Source organism: Schistocerca piceifrons, chromosome 7 (genome assembly GCF_021461385.2).
Source record: "Schistocerca piceifrons isolate TAMUIC-IGC-003096 chromosome 7, iqSchPice1.1, whole genome shotgun sequence".
Lineage (NCBI taxonomy): Eukaryota > Metazoa > Arthropoda > Insecta > Orthoptera > Acrididae > Schistocerca > Schistocerca piceifrons.
In genome coordinates, this window is record NC_060144.1 from 180,454,252 (window position 1) to 180,476,035 (window position 21,784).

Genomic DNA, 21,784 nt, shown 5'->3' on the forward strand with positions numbered 1-21,784 from the left:
TCATTGCTTCCTCGATGTACAGATTGAAGAGTAGGGGCGAAAGGCTACAGCCTTGTCTTACACCCTTCTTAATACGAGCACTTCGTTCCTGATCGTCCACTCTTATTATTCCCTCTTGGTTGTTGTACATATTGTATATAGCTCGTCTCTCCCTATAGCTTACTCCTACTTTTTTCAGAATCTCGAACAGCTTGCGATGAAAGTGTCTTGATTTTTCTTTAGCCTTGCTTCCATTATTAGCCGTAACGTCAGAATTGCCTCTCTCGTCCCTTTACTTTTCCTAAAGCCAAACTGATCGTCACCTAGCGGATTCTCAGTTTTCCTTTCCATTCTTCTGTATATAATTCTTGTGAGCAGCTTCGATGCATGAGCTGTTAAGCTGATTGTGCGATAATTCTCGCACTTGTCAGCTCTTGCCGTCTTCGGAATTGTGTGGATGATGCTTTTCCGAAAGTCAGACGGTATGTCGCCAGACTCATATACACGCCTGGAAATTGAAATAAGAACACCGTGAATTCATTGTCCCAGGAAGGGGAAACTTTATTGACACATTCCTGGGGTCAGATACATCACATGATCACACTGACAGAACCACAGGCACATAGACACAGGCAACAGAGCATGCACAATGTCGGCACTAGTACAGTGTATATCCACCTTTCGCAGCAATGCAGGCTGCTATTCTCCCATGGAGACGATCGTAGAGATGCTGGATGTAGTCCTGTGGAACGGCTTGCCATGCCATTTCCACCTGGCGCCCCAGTTGGACCAGCGTTCGTGCTGGACGTGCAGACCGCGTGAGACGACGCTTCATCCAGTCCCAAACATGCTCAATGGGGGACAGATCCGGAGATCTTGCTGGCCAGGGTAGTTGACTTACACATTCTAGAGCACGTTGGGTGGCACGGGATACATGCGGACGTGCATTGTCCTGTTGGAACAGCAAGTTCCCTTGCCGGTCTAGGAATGGTAGAACGATGGGTTCGATGACGGTTTGGATGTACCGTGCACTATTCAGTGTCCCCTCGACGATCACCAGTGGTGTATGGCCAGTGTAGGAGATCGCTCCCCACACCATGATGCCGGGTGTTGGCCCTGTGTGCCTCGGTCGTATGCAGTCCTGATTGTGGCGCTCACCTGCACGGCGCCAAACACGCATACGACCATCATTGGCACCAAGGCAGAAGACTCTCATCGCTGAAGACGACACGTCTCCATTCGTCCCTCCATTCACGCCTGTCGCGGCACCACTGGAGGCGGGCTGCACGATGTTGGGGCGTGAGCGGAAGACGGCCTAACGGTGTGCGGGACCGTAGCCCAGGTTCATGGAGACGGTTGCGAATGGTCCTCGCCGATACCCCAGGAGCAACAGTGTCCCTAATTTGCTGGGAAGTGGCGGTGCGGTCCCCTACGGCACTGCGTAGGATCCTACGGTCTTGGCGTGCATCCGTGCGTCGCTGCGGCCCGGTCCCAGGTCGACGGGCATGTGCACCTTCCGCCGACCACTGGCGACAACATCGATGTACTGTGGAGACCTCACGCCCCACGTGTTGAGCAATTCGGCGGTACGTCCACCCGGCCTCCCGCATGCCCACTATACGCCCTCGCTCAGAGTCCGTCAACTGCACATACGGTTCACGTCCACGCTGTCGCGGGATGCTACCAGTGTTAAAGACTGCGATGGAGCTCCGTATGCCACGTCAAACTGGCTGACACTGACGGCGGCGGTGCACAAATGCTGCGCAGCTAGCGCCATTCGACGGCCAACACCGCGGTTCCTGGTGTGTCCGCTGTGCCGTGCGTGTGATCATTGCTTGTACAGCCCTCTCGCAGTGTCCGGAGCAAGTATGGTGGGTCTGACACACCGGTGTCAATGTGTTTTTTTTTCCATTTCCAGGAGTGTATTCTACACACTAACGTGAATAGTCGTTTTGTTGCCACTTCCCCCAATGACTTTAGAAATTCTGATGGAATGTTATCTATCCATTCTGCCTTATTTGACCGTAAGTCCTCCAAAGCTCTTTTAAATTCCGATTCTGATACTGGGTCCCCTATCTCTTCTAAATCGACTCCTGTTTCTTCTTCTATCACATCAGACAAATCTTCACCCTCATAGAGGCTTTCTATGTATTCTTTCCATCTATCTGCTCTCTCCTCTGCATTTAACAGTGGAATTCCCGTTGCCCTCTTAATGTCTTAATGTCACCAAAGGTTGTTTTGACTTTCCTGTATGCTGAGTCTGTCCTTCCGACAATCATATCTTTTTCGATGTCTTCACATTTTTCCTGCAGCCATTTCGTCTTAGCTTCCCTGCACTTCCTATTTATTTCATTCCTCAGCGACTTGTATTTCTGTATTCCTGATTTTCCCGGAACATGTTTGTACTTCCTCCTTTCATCAATCAACTGAAGTATTTCTTCTGTTACCCATGATTTCTTCGCAGCTACCTTCTTTGTACCTATGTTTTCCTTCCCAACTTCTGTGATGGCCCTTTTTAGAGATGTCCATTCCTCTTCAACTGTACTGCCTACTGCGCTATTCCTTATTGCTGTATCTATAGCGTTAGAGAACTTCAAACGTATCTCGTCATTGCTTAGTACTTCCGTATCCCACTTCTTTGCGTATTGATTCTTCCTGACTATTGTCTTGAACTTCAGCCTATTCTTCATCACTACTATATTGTGATCTGAGTCTATATCTGCTCCTGGGAACGCCTTACAATCCAGTATCTGATTTCGGAATCTCTGTCTGACCATGATGTAATCTAATTGAAATCTTCCCGTATCTCCCGGCCTTTTCCAAGTATACCTCCTCCTCGTGATTCTTGAACAGGGTATTCGCTATTACTAGCTGAAACTTGTTACAGAACTGAATTAGTCTTTCTCCTCTTTTATTCCTTGTCCCAAGCCCATATTCTCCTGTAACCTTTTCTTCTACTCCTTCCACTACAACTGCATTCCAGTCGCCCATGACTATTAGATTTTCGTCCCCCTTTACATACTGCATTACCCTTTCAATATCCTCATACACTTTCTCTATCTGTTCATCTTCAGCTTGCGACGTCGGCACGTCGGTGTTGGTCTGCTGTCGATTCTGATTTGAATAACCCGGTCACTGAACTGTTCACAATAACACACCCTCTGCCCTACCTTCCTATTCATAACGAATCCTACACCTGTTATACCATTTTCTGCTGCTGTTGATATTACCCGATACTCATCTGACCAGAAATCCTTGTCTTCCTTCCACTTCACTTCACTGACCCCTGCTATATCTAGATTGAGCCTTTGCATTTCCCTTTTCAGATTTTCTAGTTTCCCTACCACGTTCAAGCTTCTGACATTCCACGCCCCGACTCGTAGAACGTTATCCTTTCGTTGATTATTCAATCTTTTTCTCATGGTAACCTCCCCCGGAGATCCGAATGGAGGACTATTCCGGAATCTTTTGCCAATGGAGAGATCATCATGACACTTCTTCAATTACAGGCCACATGTCCTGTGGATACACGTTACGTGTCTTTAATTCAGTGGTTTCCATTGCCTTCTGCATCCTCATGTCATTGATCATTGCTGATTCTTCCGCCTGTAGGGGCAATTTCCCACCCCTAGGACAAGAGAGTGCCCTGAACCTCTATCCGCTCCTCCGCCCTCTTTGACAAGGCCGTTGGCAGAATGAGGCTGAGTTCTTATGCCGGAAGTCTTCGGCCGCCAATGCTGATTATTTATCAAAATTTAGGCACTGGCGGGGATCGAACCCGGGACCGAAGACGTTTTGATTATGAATCAAAGACGCTACCCCTAGACCACGTGTCACCTCGCTATCGCAAATACAAGGTATAAAATGGCAGTTCATTGGCGGAGCTGTCTTTCTTACTCAGGTGATTCTTGTGGAATGGTTTCCGACGTGATTATGCCCGCACGATGGGAATTAACAAAAAGTGTTCAACTGTGTGTGAATTCCTATGGGACCAAACTGCTCGGGTCATCGGTCCCTAGACTTACACACCACTTAAACTAACTCACGCTAACACACCTATGCCCTGGGAATTAACAGACTTTGAACGCGGAATGGTAGTTGAAACGAGACGTAAAGGAAATTCCACTGCGGAAATCGTTAGGGAACTCAATGTTCCGAGCCCCGCGGTGTCAAGAGTCTGCCGAGAATACCAAATTTCAGGTATCACCTCTCATCACGGACGATGAAGTGGCCGACGGCCTTCATTTAACGGCCGAGAGCAGCGGTGTTTCCTTAGAGTTGTCTATTCTAACAGGCAAGCAATACTGTGTGAAAAAACCGCAGGAATCAACGAGGGACGTACAACGAACGTATCCATTAGGACAGCACGGCGAAACTCTGCGTTAATGGGATGTGGTAGCAGTCGACCGACGAGTACCTTTACTAACAGCAGGACATCACTTGCAGCGCCACTCCTGGGCTCGTGACCGTATCGGTTGGACCCTAGACGACTGGAAAACCGTGGCCTGGTCTGATGAGTTCCGATTTCAGTTGGTAAGAGCTGATGGCAAGGTTAAAGTGTGGTGCAGACCCCACGAAGCCATGGAACCGAGCCGTGAACAAGGCACTGTGCAAACTGATGGTAGCTCCATAGTTGTGTGGTCTGTATTTACAAACAATGGACTGTGTTCTGGTTATGTTCGGTTACTTAGAGACCATTTGTAGCTATGTATAGACTTCCTGACACCAAAGAACGTGGTCTGTAGAACATTCTGGACAATTCGAGCGAATGGTTTGGCCACCCAGGACGCTCGACATGAATCCGATCGAACATTTCTGGGACACAATCGAGAGGTCAATACGTGCACAAAATCCTGCACTGGTAGCACTTTCCCAGTTATGGATGGATCTAAAAACAGCATGGCTCAATATTTCTGCAAGGGATTGCCAAGGATACAGTCTGGAACCGTGCGACCGCTACGCTCACAGGTTCGAATCCTGCCTCAGGTTTGGATGTGTGTGATGTCCTTAGGTTAGTTAGGTTTAAGTAGTTCTACGTTCTAGGGGTCTGATGACCTCAGAAGTTAGGTCCCACAGTGCTCAGAGCCATTTCAACCATATGAACCATTGCCAAGGAGTTGTTAAGTCCATGGCACGTCGAGTTACTACAGTACGCCGGGCAAAAGGAGGTCCAACACGATATTAGGAGGTATCCTATAACGTTTGTCGCTAGGGTGTACGTAGAATTCCGCAACAGGGGATCTTCGAACACATATTTTCTTTTGTAGACATCCGTCTTTTGACTAATTATGTGTGATCGGCTACGAATCTTCTCTTGTGCCAAACTCTTCATGTCAACGTGGCTCTTCTACTCTACGTCCTCAATTATTTGTAGGACGTATTCCACTTTTTGTTTTCCACTGTACTTTTTACCCCCTGCAGCTCCCTCTAGTATTGTTGTTGTGTTGTTGTGGTCTTCAGTCCTGAGACTGGTTTGATGCAGCTCTCGATGCTGCTCTATCCTGTGCAAGCTTCTTCATCTCCCAGTACCTACTGCTACCTACATCCCTCTGAATCTCTTTAGTGTATTCATCTCTTGGTCTCCCTCTGCGATTTTTACCCTCCACGCTGCCCTCCAATACTAAATTGCTGATCCCTTGATGCCTCAGAATATGCCCTACCAACTGATCCCTTCTTCTAGTCAAGTTGTGCCACAAACTTCTCTTCTCTCCAATTCTGTTCAATACCTCCTCATTAGTTATGTGATCTACCCATCTAATCTTCAGCATTCTTCTGTAGCATCACATTTCGAAAACTTCTATTCTCTCCTTGTCTAAACTATTTATAGTCCACGTTTCTCTTTCATACAAGGCTACACTCCATACATATACACTCCTGGAAATGGAAAAAAGAACACATTGACACCGGTGTGTCAGACCCACCATACTTGCTCCGGACACTGCGAGAGGGCTGTACAAGCAATGATCACACGCACGGCACAGCGGACACACCAGGAACCGCGGTGTTGGCCGTCGAATGGCGCTAGCTGCGCAGCATTTGTGCACCGCCGCCGTCAGTGTCAGCCAGTTTGCCGTGGCATACGGAGCTCCATCGCAGTCTTTAACACTGGTAGCATGCCGCGACAGCGTGGACGTGAACCGTATGTGCAGTTGACGGACTTTGAGCGAGGGCGTATAGTGGGCATGCGGGAGGCCGGGTGGACGTACCGCCGAATTGCTCAACACGTGGGGCGTGAGGTCTCCACAGTACATCGATGTTGTCGCCAGTGGTCGGCGGAAGGTGCACGTGCCCGTCGACCTGGGGCCGGACCGCAGCGACGCACGGATGCACGCCAAGACCGTAGGATCCTACGCAGTGCCGTAGGGGACCGCACCGCCACTTCCCAGCAAATTAGGGACACTGTTGCTCCTGGGGTATCGGCGAGGACCATTCGCAACCGTCTCCATGAAGCTGGGCTACGGTCCCGCACACCGTTAGGCCGTCTTCCGCTCACGCCCCAACATCGTGCAGCCCGCCTCCAGTGGTGTCGCGACAGGCGTGAATGGAGGGACGAATGGAGACGTGTCGTCTTCAGCGATGAGAATCGCTTCTGCCTTGGTGCCAATGATGGTCGTATGCGTGTTTGGCGCCGTGCAGGTGAGCGCCACAATCAGGACTGCATACGACCGAGGCACACAGGGCCAACACCCGGCATCATGGTGTGGGGAGCGATCTCCTACACTGGCCGTACACCACTGGTGATCGTCGAGGGGACACTGAATAGTGCACGGTACATCCAAACCGTCATCGAACCCATCGTTCTACCATTCCTAGACCGGCAAGGGAACTTGCTGTTCCAACAGGACAATGCACGTCCGCATGTATCCCGTGCCACCCAACGTGCTCTAGAAGGTGTAAGTCAACTACCCTGGCCAGCAAGATCTCCGGATCTGTCCCCCATTGAGCATGTTTGGGACTGGATGAAGCGTCGTCTCACGCGGTCTGCACGTCCAGCACGAACGCTGGTCCAACTGAGGCGCCATGGGAGAATAGCAGCCTGCATTGCTGCGAAAGATGGATATACACTGTACTAGTGCCGACATTGTGCATGCTCTGTTGCCTGTGTCTATGTGCCTGTGGTTCTGTCAGTGTGATCATGTGATGTATCTGACCCCAGGAATGTGTCAATAAAGTTTCCCCTTCCTGGGACAATGAATTCACGGTGTTCTTATTTCAATTTCCAGGAGTGTACTTTCAGAAACGACTTCCTGACACTTATATCTATACTAGATGTTACCAAATTTCTCTTCTTCAGAAATGCTTTCCTTGCCATTGCCAATCTAGATTTTATATCCTCTCTACTTCGACCATCATCAAATAGAAATATTATGGAAGTTATTTTCTGTTGTCTTAACATATGTCTTATGATCCTGCCCCGTCTTGTCGTCAGCATTTCTTATAAATTTCTTGCTTCGCCGATTCTGTGGAGAACCTCGTGATTCCTTTTGTTACAAATCAACTTAATTTCCTTCTACAGCAGAACATCTCAAATTCCTCGATTCTCTTCTCTCCGCTTTTCCCACAATCCATCATTCAGTACCGTTCAATGCTGTGTTCCAAACGTACAACCGCAGAAATTTCTTCCTCAGATTAAGGCTGATCTTCGATGCTAGTAGACTTCTCTTAGATAACAATGTCCCCTTTCCATGTGCTAATTGGCTTTTTATGTTCTTATTGCTACGTCCGTCATGTGTTATTTTGTTGCCGGTGTAGAAGAATTATTTAACTTAATCTACTTTGTGGTCTCGAATTTTTGTGTTAGTTTATTACTAATCTCATTTCTGCTGCTCCATAGTACTTTCGTATTTCTTCGGTTTACTCTCAGTCCATATTCTGTAGTCATAAGACTGTTCATTCCATTCAACGCATCTTGTTATTCTTCTTTATTTTCGCTGAGAATAGCAATTTCATTGGCGAATCTTGTCACTGATACCTGTTCATCCTGAATTTCTTTAATTTATTTCACTTCTTCTTCGGAGCATAGGTTGAAGAGTGGGGACGAAAGACTACAGCACTGAATTAAGCTCTTTTTAATGCGAGAATTTCGATCTTGCATCTTCCAGTCTTATTGTTACCTCGGTTATTGTACGTACCGTATTCTTAACTTTCTTTACCTACCGCTTACTCCTATTTTTCTCAGAATTTCTAACATTTTGCACCATTTTACACCGTCTAACTCTTCCACCAGATAAACAGATCCTATGAATGTGTCTTGATTTATCTTAAATCTTGCCTCCATTATCAAGCACAACTTCAGAAATGCCTCTCTCGTGCCTTTACCTTTTCTAAAGCCAGATAGACTGTCATCTGACTCAACCTCAGTTTTCTTGTCCATTCTTATTTATGTTATTCTTAACAGCGACATGCATGCATAGTCGTTAAGCTGATGTGATATTTCTCACACTTATCTGTCCTTGTTATCTTTGGGTTTGTTTTGATGATATTTTTCCGAAAGTCTGATGATAATGTATCGAGTCTCATACGCCCTTCACACCAATTTGCTTGCCTCCCACTTTTCCGTACGATTTCAGAAATTCTGAGGGACTTTCTGTCTTATTTGGCCACATGTTGTAAATTCACCCCCGTCTCTGTTATATCCTAACAGCTGCTATTCGCAAGTACACGGAAGTGCCAAAGAAACGGGTATAAGCATACGTATTCAAATACAGAGATATGTAAACAGGCAGAATACGGCGCTGCGATTGGCAACGCCTATATGAGACAAGTGTCTGGCGCAGTTGTTTGATCGGTTACTGCTGCTACAACGGCAGATTATCAAGATTTAAGTGAGTTTGAATGTGGTGTTGTCGGGGCACGAGCGATGGGACACAGCATCGCCCAGGTAGCGATGAATTGAGGATTTTCCCCTACGACCATTTCACGAGTGTACTGCATCAGGAATCAGGTAAAACATCAAATCTCCGACATCGCTGCGCCCGGATAAAATTCTGCAAGAACGAGACCAACGACGACTGAAGAGACTCCTTCAACGTGACAGAAGTGCAACCCTTCCGAAAATTGCTGCAAATTTCAATGCTGGGCCATCAACAAGTGTCAGCGTGCGAATCATGCAACGAAACATCTACGATATGGGTTACGGAGACGAAGGCCAACTAGTGTACCCTTGATAACTGCACGACACGAAGCTTCAACGACGACATTGAACTGCTGATGATTGGAGACATGTTGCGAGTCTAGTTTCAAATTATATCGAGCGGATGGACGTGTACAGGTATGGAGACAACCTCATGAATCCATGGACCCTGCATGTCAGCAGGGGACCGTTCAAACTGGTGGAGGCTCTGTAATAGTGTGGGGCGTGTGCAGTTGGAGTGATGTGGGACCGCTGATACGTCTAGATTCGACTCTGACAGGTGACACGTACGTAAGCATCCTGTCTGATCACCTGCATCCATTCATGTCCATTGTGCATTCCGACGGACTTGAGCAATTCCAGCAGGACAATGCGACACCCCATACGTCAGGATTGCTAAAGATTGGCTCGAGGAACACTCTTGCGAGTTTAAAAACTTCCGCTGGTCACCAGACTCCCCAGACATGAACATTACTGAGCATATCTGGTATGCTTTGCAACGTGCTGTTCAGAAGAGATCTCCACCCCCTCGTACCCTTACGGATTTATGGACAGCTCTGCAGGAATCATGGTGTCAATTCCCTCCGTCACTGCTTCAGACGAGCTGGGCCCGTCAACAACGACATTGATGATTGCTGATGATTGGAGACATGTTGCGAGTCTCGTTTCAAATTATATCGAGCGGATGGACGTGTACAGGTATGGAGACAACCTCATGAATCCATGGACCCTGCATGTCAGCAGGGGATCGTTCAAGCTGGTGGAGGCTCTGTAATAGTGTGGGGCGTGTGCAGTTGGAGTGATGTGGGACCGCTGATACGTCTAGATTCGACTCTGACAGGTGACACGTACGTAAGCATCCTGTCTGATCACCTGCATCCATTCATGTCCATTGTGCATTCCGACGGACTTGAGCAATTCCAACAGGACAATGCGACACCCCATACCTCAGAATTGCTAAAGATTGGCTCTAGGAACACTCTTGCGAGTTTAAAAACTTCCGCTGGTCACCAGACTCCCCAGACATGAACATTACTGAGCATATCTGGTATGCCTTGCAACGTGCTGTTCAGAAGAGATCTCCACCCCCTCGTACTCTTACGGATTTATGGACAGCCCTGCAGGAATCATGGTGTCAATTGCCGCCGTCACTGCTTCAGACTAGTCGAGTCCATGCCACCTCCTGTTGCAGCAGTTCTGCGCGCTCGCGGTGTCCTACCCCATATTAAGCAGGTTTACCAGTTCCTTTAGCTCTTCCGTATATAATTCATTGGTACTTATTATGCGCATTATTACTTGTTTCACTGCATAACAGTCTTGATGATTATGGCTGACAACTACCTCTTCCTGGTTGTTTTGGCTATTGACAACAGGGTATACTTTATAAATATAGTAAGATTAGTTACTGAACATAGATAACTGAATTTTATCACTTAGATTAACTAATATAGTGCGCGAAGTACACTCAGCACCAACATACAAGGAAAAGAGCATGAAAATCAAGGAAAGTTAATCAAACCATACACGGAAATGAAGCATTTTACCCGCTCTCTTGACTGAGGCGCTTTCAGTTACTGATTATTAAATACAAAAGGCGCTATCCTGATGGCCAGCACCATCCTCTACACAATTTCAATCATCGAAATTCTCGACACCACGACAGTTATTACGTCTGTTGGAAGACAGTGAAGGGGTCAGGGATTTTCTCTGCCTCGTGATGACTGGGTGTTCTGTGATGTCCTTAGTTAGGTTTAAGTAGTTCTAAGTTCTAGGGGACTGATGACCATAGATGTTAAGTCCCATAGTACTCAGAGCCATTTGAAGACAGTGAAACGTCTACCGGCATGTGTCGGAATTAAGAGACTGGCAGGACAGCGGCCTATCGAGACTCCAAGTTCACCATTCTGCAGTACTGCTGTTAGCGTTTTAGGTATCCCACGACTGTCAGTTGAATATGGAATCAATGGTTTCAGGAGGACCGCACTGAGCACCATGAAGGAATTCAGTGGTCTCAAGCAACTAGTGCCCGAGAGGACAGGCATTTTTATCTCTCTGCTGTGCAGAATCGTGCAGCCACGCCATGTAAGTGCGTCGTTCAGTAGGTAACGCAACACTTTTTTTACTAACAAATTTCGGTTGAAAAAAGTTGTGGGACATCGAAGAATATTCCCACTTCAGTCCCTATAGTTTCATGAGATTCAGATAGGTTGCAGCGCTACACTTAGGCTTCAGAATGGTGTCTGTAACAGACATGTGTTCCAAGCAGAACAGTTATTGTGTTTATTTTGGCTGAAACTCTGAGCATCGCAGATATTCATAGTCACTTCCAGAATATCTACAGAGACGTGGCAGCGAACAAAAGCACGGCGAGTCGTTGGACTAGGCGTGTGTCACCATCGCAACAAGGTCGCTCAAATCTGTCCGGCCTCCCACGTGCCAGCCGACCATACAGCTGTGACTCCTGCAGTGTTGGAACTTGCGGACACGCATTCGAGGTGGTCGACGGATCGCAATCAAACACCTTGCTGCTCAACTGATCGTCTCTGTTGGTAGTACTGACACACACGTCCACCAGTTAGGGTATTCCAAGATGTGTGCTAGCTTGGTTCCTCGCCGCCGAACAGAAGACCGTAAAAAACATCGAAGGACCAAATGTGCGGAACTGCTTGCGCGTTGCAAGGCAGATCATGAAAATTTTTTGTAGAACATCGTCACAGGCCATGAAACATGGTTTCATGACTTCGAGTCAGAAACAAAATGGCATTCCATGGTCTGGCACTATACTCCCTCTTCTCCAAAGAGCTGGTACGTGGATCCCTGTTCGTACCACACTTACGCACCATATCTTAGATACCATAAAAGAGGAACGGGATGGAATCATGCTTGGTAGTCACAGTTTATAATTAAGACAGTTTATTGACATTACTTCTTTTAAGGAATTTGACAATTACAAATTGTGGGCGAGCGCCCAGATAAAGCTTTGAAAATACGGTTAGAAACCCAAAGTACTCAGTACTCAAATGAACAGTCCCTTAAGAGAAATTTATTAAACAATGTGCCAGGCATTTATAGAAACCTTGAGCATAGAAATTATCACTTACCTCACATAGCCACTTCATCAAACTTCTTAAAACCAGTTATTACATTAAGATGCCCACACTTAACATTCTTCACTAAAATACCCTTATAAATTTACTATTTCAATCCGTTAAAGAATCGCTTGTTAAAAGGTCAATTACAAACTTAACGTTGTCGGGCACTAATATCTCTCCCTTTATTTTCCCTTATTAAGAAAACAGAATTACAGACAAACTTCAGAAATTCAAACTTCCATATAGGATTTCCCTCAAAATTCATATAATGAAAACATTTACAATAAAGGGTCACTTAATGGCACTTCAACACTAGTGCCAAGCTAAGATCCAATTACATAGCATGTTAGGACGACGTACATAAAAGACTACAGCAGAAACACTGATCTTTAAAAATGAATGTTCACGTGCTCAGACGTGTTAATAAAAGACTGCTAGAAAGAGCTGATCAAGGAACTCAGCAGATGCTATGCAATTTAAAGTTTAACCAGTTACCAGTCGCTAATAATTAAGGAAACAGGTTCGTATAAGACCAGGTTACATACAATATATATTTATATATCTACCAGCTTAACCCGCCTTGGCGGAAGGAAGATAAATACGAGTACTTAACTTTGGAAGGCGGTATGTGAACAACTCCCGGTAGTGACCAGGTTCTTAAACACTGCCAGGCCTAGACCTCGGATGATATTTCACTTCCCGCCAAGGCGCTGGCACAGTCAAAGGTTTCTGCGCGAGTCACAAAGACATTCCAATAACTCTGAAACATAGAAACACTCAGCAGAACCTTTGACTCGATATATGGGTAAGCGCGTAAAGGAACACGTTACACTACTGATAAATTCGCAACTTCGACCTTAAGCATTTTACACATGGACAACTGTAAGAGTGCAGGCTTTGAAAACGCCAATATAAAATCACTTGATTACAAGAAACACAGAGCACTAGTAAAACTTCTGAGAAAACTTTCAAATAACGGCCACCATTTAACTAGGCCAGCTGAACTCTTCCACACCATCTTAAAGTTCGAAAGCCTCACCATAAAAATAAAATTTAAATGCCTCTGAGTGCATCGGTCAAAAAAACACAGTTACGACCACTTACTTCATATCACGCACATAATACGAAGGACCGGGTTCTACAGCTACACCGCTTCACTTCAAATTTTGTTCTCAGCGAAGTCACAGAAGTTGTATCTCCAAGCTGCCCATGTCGCCAAAACGCCCGACCAATTTCACACCACAACATATAACGATCATCACGTTCGTTCGGCAGCCATTAACACTCGTCTCCCAGCGAATATCATGAGATCTCCAGGGTTACCCGTCGAAGGCTCACAACCAAAATCCCTTCGCCCGCCAACCTGGAAGGTAAGACACGCGAAAAGCAAGGATAGCTTAGCTCAACCACAATCGATCTCAACGATACATGAACAAAATAACACTGGCGACGGTCTGTTAGCCCTCTGAAGAGATTATTCTGTTTGACGTCCTCGATTATCGTGCAACGATCAAATCAGAAGTGTGTTGAGTTGCCCTAGGAAACTGAAGAAACGACTTCAGCGTATTTGTCGCCACAAAAAAGCAAACGAACGTCTCCTTCTACATAACAATGCATGACTTCACACAAATCTGCGCACGGGAGAGGAGCTCACAAAACTTCACTGGACTGCTCTTCCTCATCCAGCCCTACAGTCCATATCTCTGATGTTCCGACTTCCATCTGTCTGGCCGAATGAAGGATGCACTACACGGGAAGCCGTACATGGAGGTTAATGATGTGGCAAGACGTTGGATCCGACGTCGACCAGTAGAGTCGTACCAAGCAGGCGTACAGGCTGTCGCAATGAGATGGTGTAAGGCCGTCGCAATGACGGAGATTATGTTAAAAAATAGGGTTTTGTAGTCAAAATAGTGGAGAATAATATGGTATATTGGAATCCAGAATAAAACCAACTTTGTTTCGTTAAAAAAAAGTGTTGCCTTACTTACTGAACGCTCTTTCTGGGTTGAGTCAGGAAATGGACTTGTTTGCTGCAAGACAAGGATCCACAGGGACAGTGCACCGATGTCTGGAGCAACGCGTGGCGTTAGCACGACGACTGTCGCAGCTTCCTTGACGTGGCTGCAAAGGGAAGTGCACCAACAGTGGTGCACCCGATGAAGCTACAGCACACACGAGCGTCATCACGCCGTCTTTCCAGACGAGTTTCGTTGCTCGTTTCTCCACCTTTTTAGTCACCTTCACATTTTCATGCTTACTGTGGCCTGTCCACCAGAAGCGATTTGCAACTATTCGCCTACCTTACGAGAATAATAGTTACTCCCGCCAGTTGCTCCTCATGTTTGCTGATGTGTATGGCATGGTGACGAGGCGTTTAGCTACCTTAAGAGATAGTTACTCCTGCCAGTTGATCCCCCTTTTTGGCCACTTTCAAATTTTCATGCTTACTGTGGGCTGTCCGCCAGAAGCGATACGCAACTATTCGGCTACCTTACGAGGATCATACTTACTCCTGCCAGTAGCAACTCGAGTTTGCTGATGTGTATGGCCTGGTATCCGAGAATGGAGGGTCCGATTAGTGAGTGTTGTCAGATTGCCTGGCATGATGGTTGTGATGCCGTAGGGTACACAACATAATCACCTCCGGTTCACATAGACGGAAATTTGAACAGTAGCCTTTTAATTTGTGACTTGTTAAGGTCAGTGGCTGTGCCCTATATTCAAGATCTCTGTGATGTAGACTTTAAACAAGATAACGCAAAACCGTATATTGCCAATGCTGTGGCAAGTGTGGCACTAGTTTGCCTAGGATTCCTAGGCATTGCTTCCTGTGGTTTCCCTTTCGCTAGTGTGGCGTGACTCTCTGGTGAAGGAAGTGTTTGTCTGGCGGCATAGAGGGCTGAGAGAGAGACTTGTGGGTGGGGCCATGTTTTCAACAGTGTTGAGCCAGTACGTGCCGAGAGTGGACAAGTTCGTGTGAGCTGCCCACATGGACGATTCTGTGGGCCTGCTGAGCTGAGCAGACTTGAGGTGCTAGAACATGTGGCTTATGAATATTGGTTGTAATGTGTCAGTTATCCCTACATATCAGACACACAGAGTTATATGTTATGCTGCGCTAAGCAGCATTATACGCAGTCCAGTCACATTAATTTGACCACCGCCTTTGTTCGACGTCAAAGTGCGATAAACACTCACAGACGGCGGGTGGCAGCATTAATATTGGAGGGTGTATGAAGCTTGTTTGGGGGACATAGAAAACAATGGACTCGCTGCCGTCATGCGGAAATGGAGCGATTTAACTGACGTCTTTTGGTTTCAGGCCAGAGGTGGAAGCATTTCTGAAGTGGTTAAGTTTCTAAACTGTTCATGTGCCACCGGGGTTAAAGTATACTGCGCATGGCAAAAAGGCACTATCCAAAACAAGCGCTGAGGCAACTGTGGTGCACCATGGGCCTTAGATGTCAGGGGCCAACGACAGCTGTGGAAATGTGTACGGGCCAATAGACATGCAACTGTTGAGCAACTGACCTCTCAGATGATCCAAGGGGTTACCAACATTGTCACCTCAACGACCGTTCAGCAAACGTTGCTGCAATGGGTCTAAGCAGCAGGTGCCTGGTTCATCCACCCATGCTCACTGCTGTTCATCAACGACGAAGGCGGAATTTGCACGGCAGTACCGTAACTCGACGTCCACATAGTGGCGACAGGTGGTATTTTCAGATGAATCACGTTTTACCCTCCATCAGACAGAAAGCAAACACCCTGCTACAGTCGTTGGAAGGGTCTCCTGCTCTCCCCTCTCTCTGCCCATTCCCCCTCCCCTATCTCTGCCCATCTCCTCCTCCTATCTGTGCCAATCATCTTCTTCCTCCTCGCTGTCTGTCCATCTCATCGTTCTCCCTTCTCTATCTCCATGTTAACACACTTACCGCAATAGGAGGCTGGTGGTTCTTACCCCTACAGTATTTGTTTCCAGATTGTAAATACTATGTGTGCCAAATTCGATGCAGATCGTTCCAAGGGTTTAGGATGAGCTTTTCACCTGTGGCTTTGCCTGCATGTCAAATGTATTTCGCTCATATTTAACACATTTCCGTATTAATACACATGAGGATTATTCGGAAAGTAAGGAAAGATCGGTCGCGAAATGGAAAATACAGTGAAAATTTGATGAAGCTTTGCACAGATGCGTTGGGCACTGCGTCTAGTACGCCCCTCGATCGCGTCATGTCGCTCCTTTCAGTTTAGAGCTCACAGTGAGAGCGTAAAGATGGCTAGAAATTAGCAGCTCCCACAAAGTATGAGGGCCTGGTGAAAGATTTCGCCTGAAGCTATGCAATCCACATAACATAACTGTCATGCGGTTCGTTCTACACAACAATTGTCGGCCGCACTCTGCAGGGGAAATGAAGATGCTTCTGCAGCGTTTTCGATGGGGAGTGCTTGATCACCCACAATACAGCCCGTAATTGTCTACCCCTGAGGTTCATCTCTGCTCAAATGAACCGCTGGCTATGAAGGCAATATTTTGACACAGATAACTAGCGGCAGTCCAGAGTAGAAAATTGTCTTGAAGCACTGGCGGATGTCTTCTATAACGAGGGTATTGAAAAGGTGGTACAGCGCTACGACAGATATCTAAGTCTGAGCGGCGACTCTGTAGAGAAGTAGCTGGAAGGTGTAGCTAACAGATGCAAATAAAAAAGTTTTGATTTTCACTGTGGTGTCCATTTCGCGACCTATCGTTCCTTGCTTTCCGAATAGCCCTCATTTTTCACCTATATGCCTTGCGAATTTCACCCTGCAGCATCATTTTCATGCAGCTCACTGTTTATGACTGAATTATGTGCTGTGCAATGATATAATTTTGCAAATGCATCGAGTGGTATTTGTCAATACCGCCTGCTAAACGTGTTGCGAATAGAGTTAGCAGGAAAGAAATAATAAACTAAAAATTCATTCCTCACGCGGCAGTTTCACACGCGTCCTGTATTTGACGTCATATCTCCTGAACTGAGTGTCGTAAAATGATGTAATATTCCGGTACATTCAGTGGTATATGCGAATACTGTCTGAAAAATCTGTCACAAATAAAGTTAATAGTAAAAAAGTAACAAATTAAAACGTCATGCTTCATGTGGCAGTTTTACTGCATGAAAACTGAAAATGTAGTAACAATAAACTTTTTTCTTTTCATCATTTTGCGGTGGTCGTCAGCGAGAGAAACTTTCTTTAAGTGTGGGAATTATGTGTTAAGTTTGTTGCAACTCTTTAAGTGCTCTCATTCTCAAATAGTGGATGGCCACACTCCTTTTCTATCCCTACAACCACCCCTTTCATAGGTGGATCGGTTTTTAACCTCAAAGTTCTTCTTTCCGGTTAGTAAAGCATGTCTGAACCAAGAGTGGTTGAAATCGATCCAGTGGTTTACGAAGAGATGTGGAACATACATACAAACACACAAACAACCATTTTTATAATTTGTATGGGTTAATGTTTGGGCTCGGTAACACTGCGTTTGTTAATCTGGTGGCTATAGCCTGTTTGTTTGATCAAGTAAAATCTGTATTTTATGATGCTGTTTTTTCATGTTGTCAACGAATGTATAAATAATTGTGCTGGTCACTCAAACTCAATCAATCGATTCCACGCTAAGATCCCAACTGGAGGTATAGTATATTAGATTGCTGCTCTGGCCAGTAAGTTCTCCATATCTCTCACCTACTGAAAACATCTGGTCACAGATGAGAGACTGGTTCTCTACCACTTGCCTGACAACTGTGATATGGGAATTCTGGCACAGAGGCGAATCAGCACGGAACGACGTCACTGTATATCGTGAGTTCCATAACGTGCCCTGGCATTCCAAGTGCCATCTACACTCCTGGAAATTGAAATAAGAACACCGTGAATTCATTGTCCCAGGAAGGGGAAACTTTATTGACACATTCCTGGGGTCAGATACATCACATGATCACACTGACAGAACCACAGGCACATAGACACAGGCAACAGAGCATGCAGAATGTCGGCACTAGTACAGTGTATATCCACCTTTCGCAGCAATGCAGGCTGCTATTCTCCCATGGAGACGATCGTAGAGCTGCTGGATGTAGTCCTGTGGAACGGCTTGCCATGCCATTTCCACCTGGCGCCTCAGTTGGACCAGCGTTCGTGCTGGACGTGCAGACCGCGTGAGACGACGCTTCATCCAGTCCCAAACATGCTCAATGGCGGACAGATCCGGAGATCTTGCTGGCCAGGGTAGTTGACTTACACCTTCTAGAGCACGTTGGGTGGCACGGGATACATGCGGACGTGCATTGTCCTGTTGGAACAGCAAGTTCCCTTGCCGGTCTAGGAATGGTAGAACGATGGGTTCGATGACGGTTTGGATGTACCGTGCACTATTCAGTGCCCCCTCGACGATCACCAGTGGTGTACGGCCAGTGTAGGAGATCGCTCCCCACACCATGATGCCGGGTGTTGGCCCTGTGTGCCTCGGTCGTATGCAGTCCTGATTGTGGCGCTCACCTGCACGGCGCCAAACACGCATACGACCATCATTGGCACCAAGGCAGAAGCGACTCTCATCGCTGAAGACGACACGTCTCCATTCGTCCCTCCATTCACGCCTGTCGCGACACCACTGGAGGCGGGCTGCACGATGTTGGGGCGTGAGCGGAAGACGGCCTAACGGTGTGCGGGACCGTAGCCCAGGTTCATGCAGACGGTTGCGAATGGTCCTCGCCGATACCCCAGGAGCAACAGTGTCCCTAATTTGCTGGGAAGTGGCGGTGCGGTCCCCTACGGCCCTGCGTAGGATCCTACGGTCTTGGCGTGCATCCGTGCGTCGCTGCGGTCCGGTCCCAGGTCGACGGGCACGTGCACCTTCCGCCGACCACTGGCGACAACATCGGTGTACTGTGGAGACCTCACGCCCCACGTGTTGAGCAATTCGGCGGTACGTCCACCCGGCCTCCCGCATGCCCACTATACGCCCTCGCTCAAAGTCCGTCAACTGCACATACGGTTCACGTACACGCTGTCGCGGCATGCTGCCAGTGTTAAAGACTGCGATGGAGCTCCGTATGCCACGGCAAACTGGCTGACACTGACGGCGGCGGTGCACAAATGCTGCGCAGCTAGCGCCATTCGACGGCCAACACCGCGGTTCCTGGTGTGTCCGCTGTGCCGTGCGTGTGATCATTGCTTGTACAGCCCTCTCGCAGTGTCCGGAGCAAGTATGGTGGGTCTGAAACACCGGTGTCAATGTGTTCTTTTTTCCATTTCCAGGAGTGTAGTAGCGTCTTGCAAACTGGACAGGCCACGTCGTCAAGTATAGCCTGCTCCCTGTCGGGAATTTTTTTTGGATGTGTGGAACTGTGGACGTAGGAACTGCTGAGCGGCCGTTGAGGGGGATACTCCACGTAGCCTGGAGACACCGTAACCAATGGAAGTATGTCTCGGTCACCCAAGCACTGCAGCGGGCAGACGTGTGTATTTTGTAAAGTACTACGGAGTAGCACTTTGCATATTACGGAATAAAGTATTGTACTTAACAACCCATGTTACTTGTCATCACTGTGGAGTTGAAATAAGGGGAGGGCAGTGAATCGTCTTGTACTACACACTCCAAACTTAAATGTACAAATACTGGACCACAGGCCTACAAGAGAACTGCGTACAGTATCCGTCATCCAAGCTCGATCTGACTCAATGCCCAGCTGAGTTAGAACCAATGTTGCTGCTAGAGGTGGCAGTTCTGTGCACATCCCTAAATCACCTACACATTTAATGATTTGTTGTTACTACTATATTCCTGATCCTACAGTTAATGACCAGCAGTGTGTAACAAGTAAGAATTCTTGCTGCGCTCATTCTGGAATAGGATAAAAGAATTGAGGCTGATTAGAACTGCTTGGTGCAATAGCTGTGTTGTAAGAGGTTTGACGAGGCCACGCAGACTCCGGGGAATTTTTTTTTCTTAAGGTTAAATGTTCGTAACACTATAGTGCTGCAGCTCTCAGTGCATTTCAGACAGTGTCCTCTGAGCTGTTGAACAGAATGGTTGTTTTTACAGCAGATAACTTTGTGACCACAAACCAATTTATTTTCAGTTGGGGCCAGACTGACCCCACCATATCGAGAATAAGATTGTTCTAATGAAGTATTTTCTGCTATCCTAGATTGAAATGACGTTACCTGTTCTTAATCACATGAAAGTAATTGACCTTCAACTCGATGAATCCTTGATAAAGTGGAGAGTGAATTCAACTGCAACGATGACTCAGATCGTGGACGAGTTTATAGAAGCAACCATGACAGTGATTCAGAGGCGAGGAAGAAGAAAATGAAAATGAGATGTAAAATAAATAAGTGTTAAAAGCAACTAGATCAAAGGACAAGAAAGCAAGCGGTTGCTGTGTTACTTGTAGCACACCAATATGCAGTGACTGTGGAAAAGGTGCTTGAAACGACTGTGTATGAAACTCTATGTCGTTTTATTTACTTCCTGGTTCATCTAGTTTACAGTGTGCCAGCCGCTGTGGCCGAGGGTTCTAGGCGCTTCAGTCTGGAAACGGGCTGCTGTTAGGGTCGGAGATTCGAATCCTGCCTCGGGCTTGGATGTGTGTGCTGTCCTTAGGTTAGATAGGTTTAAGTAGTTCTAAGTCTAGGGGACTGATGGCCCCAGATGTTAAGTCCCGTAGTGATTAGAGCCGTTTGAACTATTTTTTTTACAGTGTACATTATTTTATTGCTAAGTTTGCTGTTATGGTAATCCATTAATAATTTGAGAATTTCAACAATTTTCTGATTGTGAAACACTCCCATTCTTTGCATAGTGAATTTTTGCTACTTTAAAGTCTTCATTTAACAATAAAATGTTCGTGTGTTCGCCGTGAAAGCATTAAAAACTATTATGATTAACTTGATTACTTTCGTTCTCCTCATTTTAAAATAAAATGTAGGGCTCCTAATGACCCCACCGTACAAGTACTGTAACGAAACCTCCACAATACCAGTTACAGGGTATTAAAAATTATGACAAATAAAGTTTTCGTATTCATCTCGATGGTAAAGAGCGTTCGAAACACCTAAGAAGGTGTTACTGTTTGTAACAATTATGGTCGATGTGGTCGATCTCCCGGAATAGTACAATCTTGATAAGCTGCAGTTTCATTGGACGCCACTTTGTGGTCTTACAAGGTAAACCTAGGAAATTCGCCGAAAAGCCTTCGTAGATTGCAGAGGGGAGTATTAAAGGGGACTTACGGAATCGTTCCCGAGAGGGTGCTTCTCGTAATCTTAGAGATCTACCCGCTGAACCTGTAGATACGAACCAGAGAATCGATGTGCCGGCTCTGCAGACGAAGTACGGAAAACGCCAAGGGATTACCTGGAGAAACACATTGCAGCAGCCTGCAGATAAATAATGACAGAAAAACCGGAAGAGACGTAAAAAAAAAAGAAAAATAGGATGCGCGTTTTCTCTGCATATGAACGAACTTGAGATACGTAGTTGATATCGCTTTATTCACAGTTCTCAGTACACGCCGTTAGGTGAGTT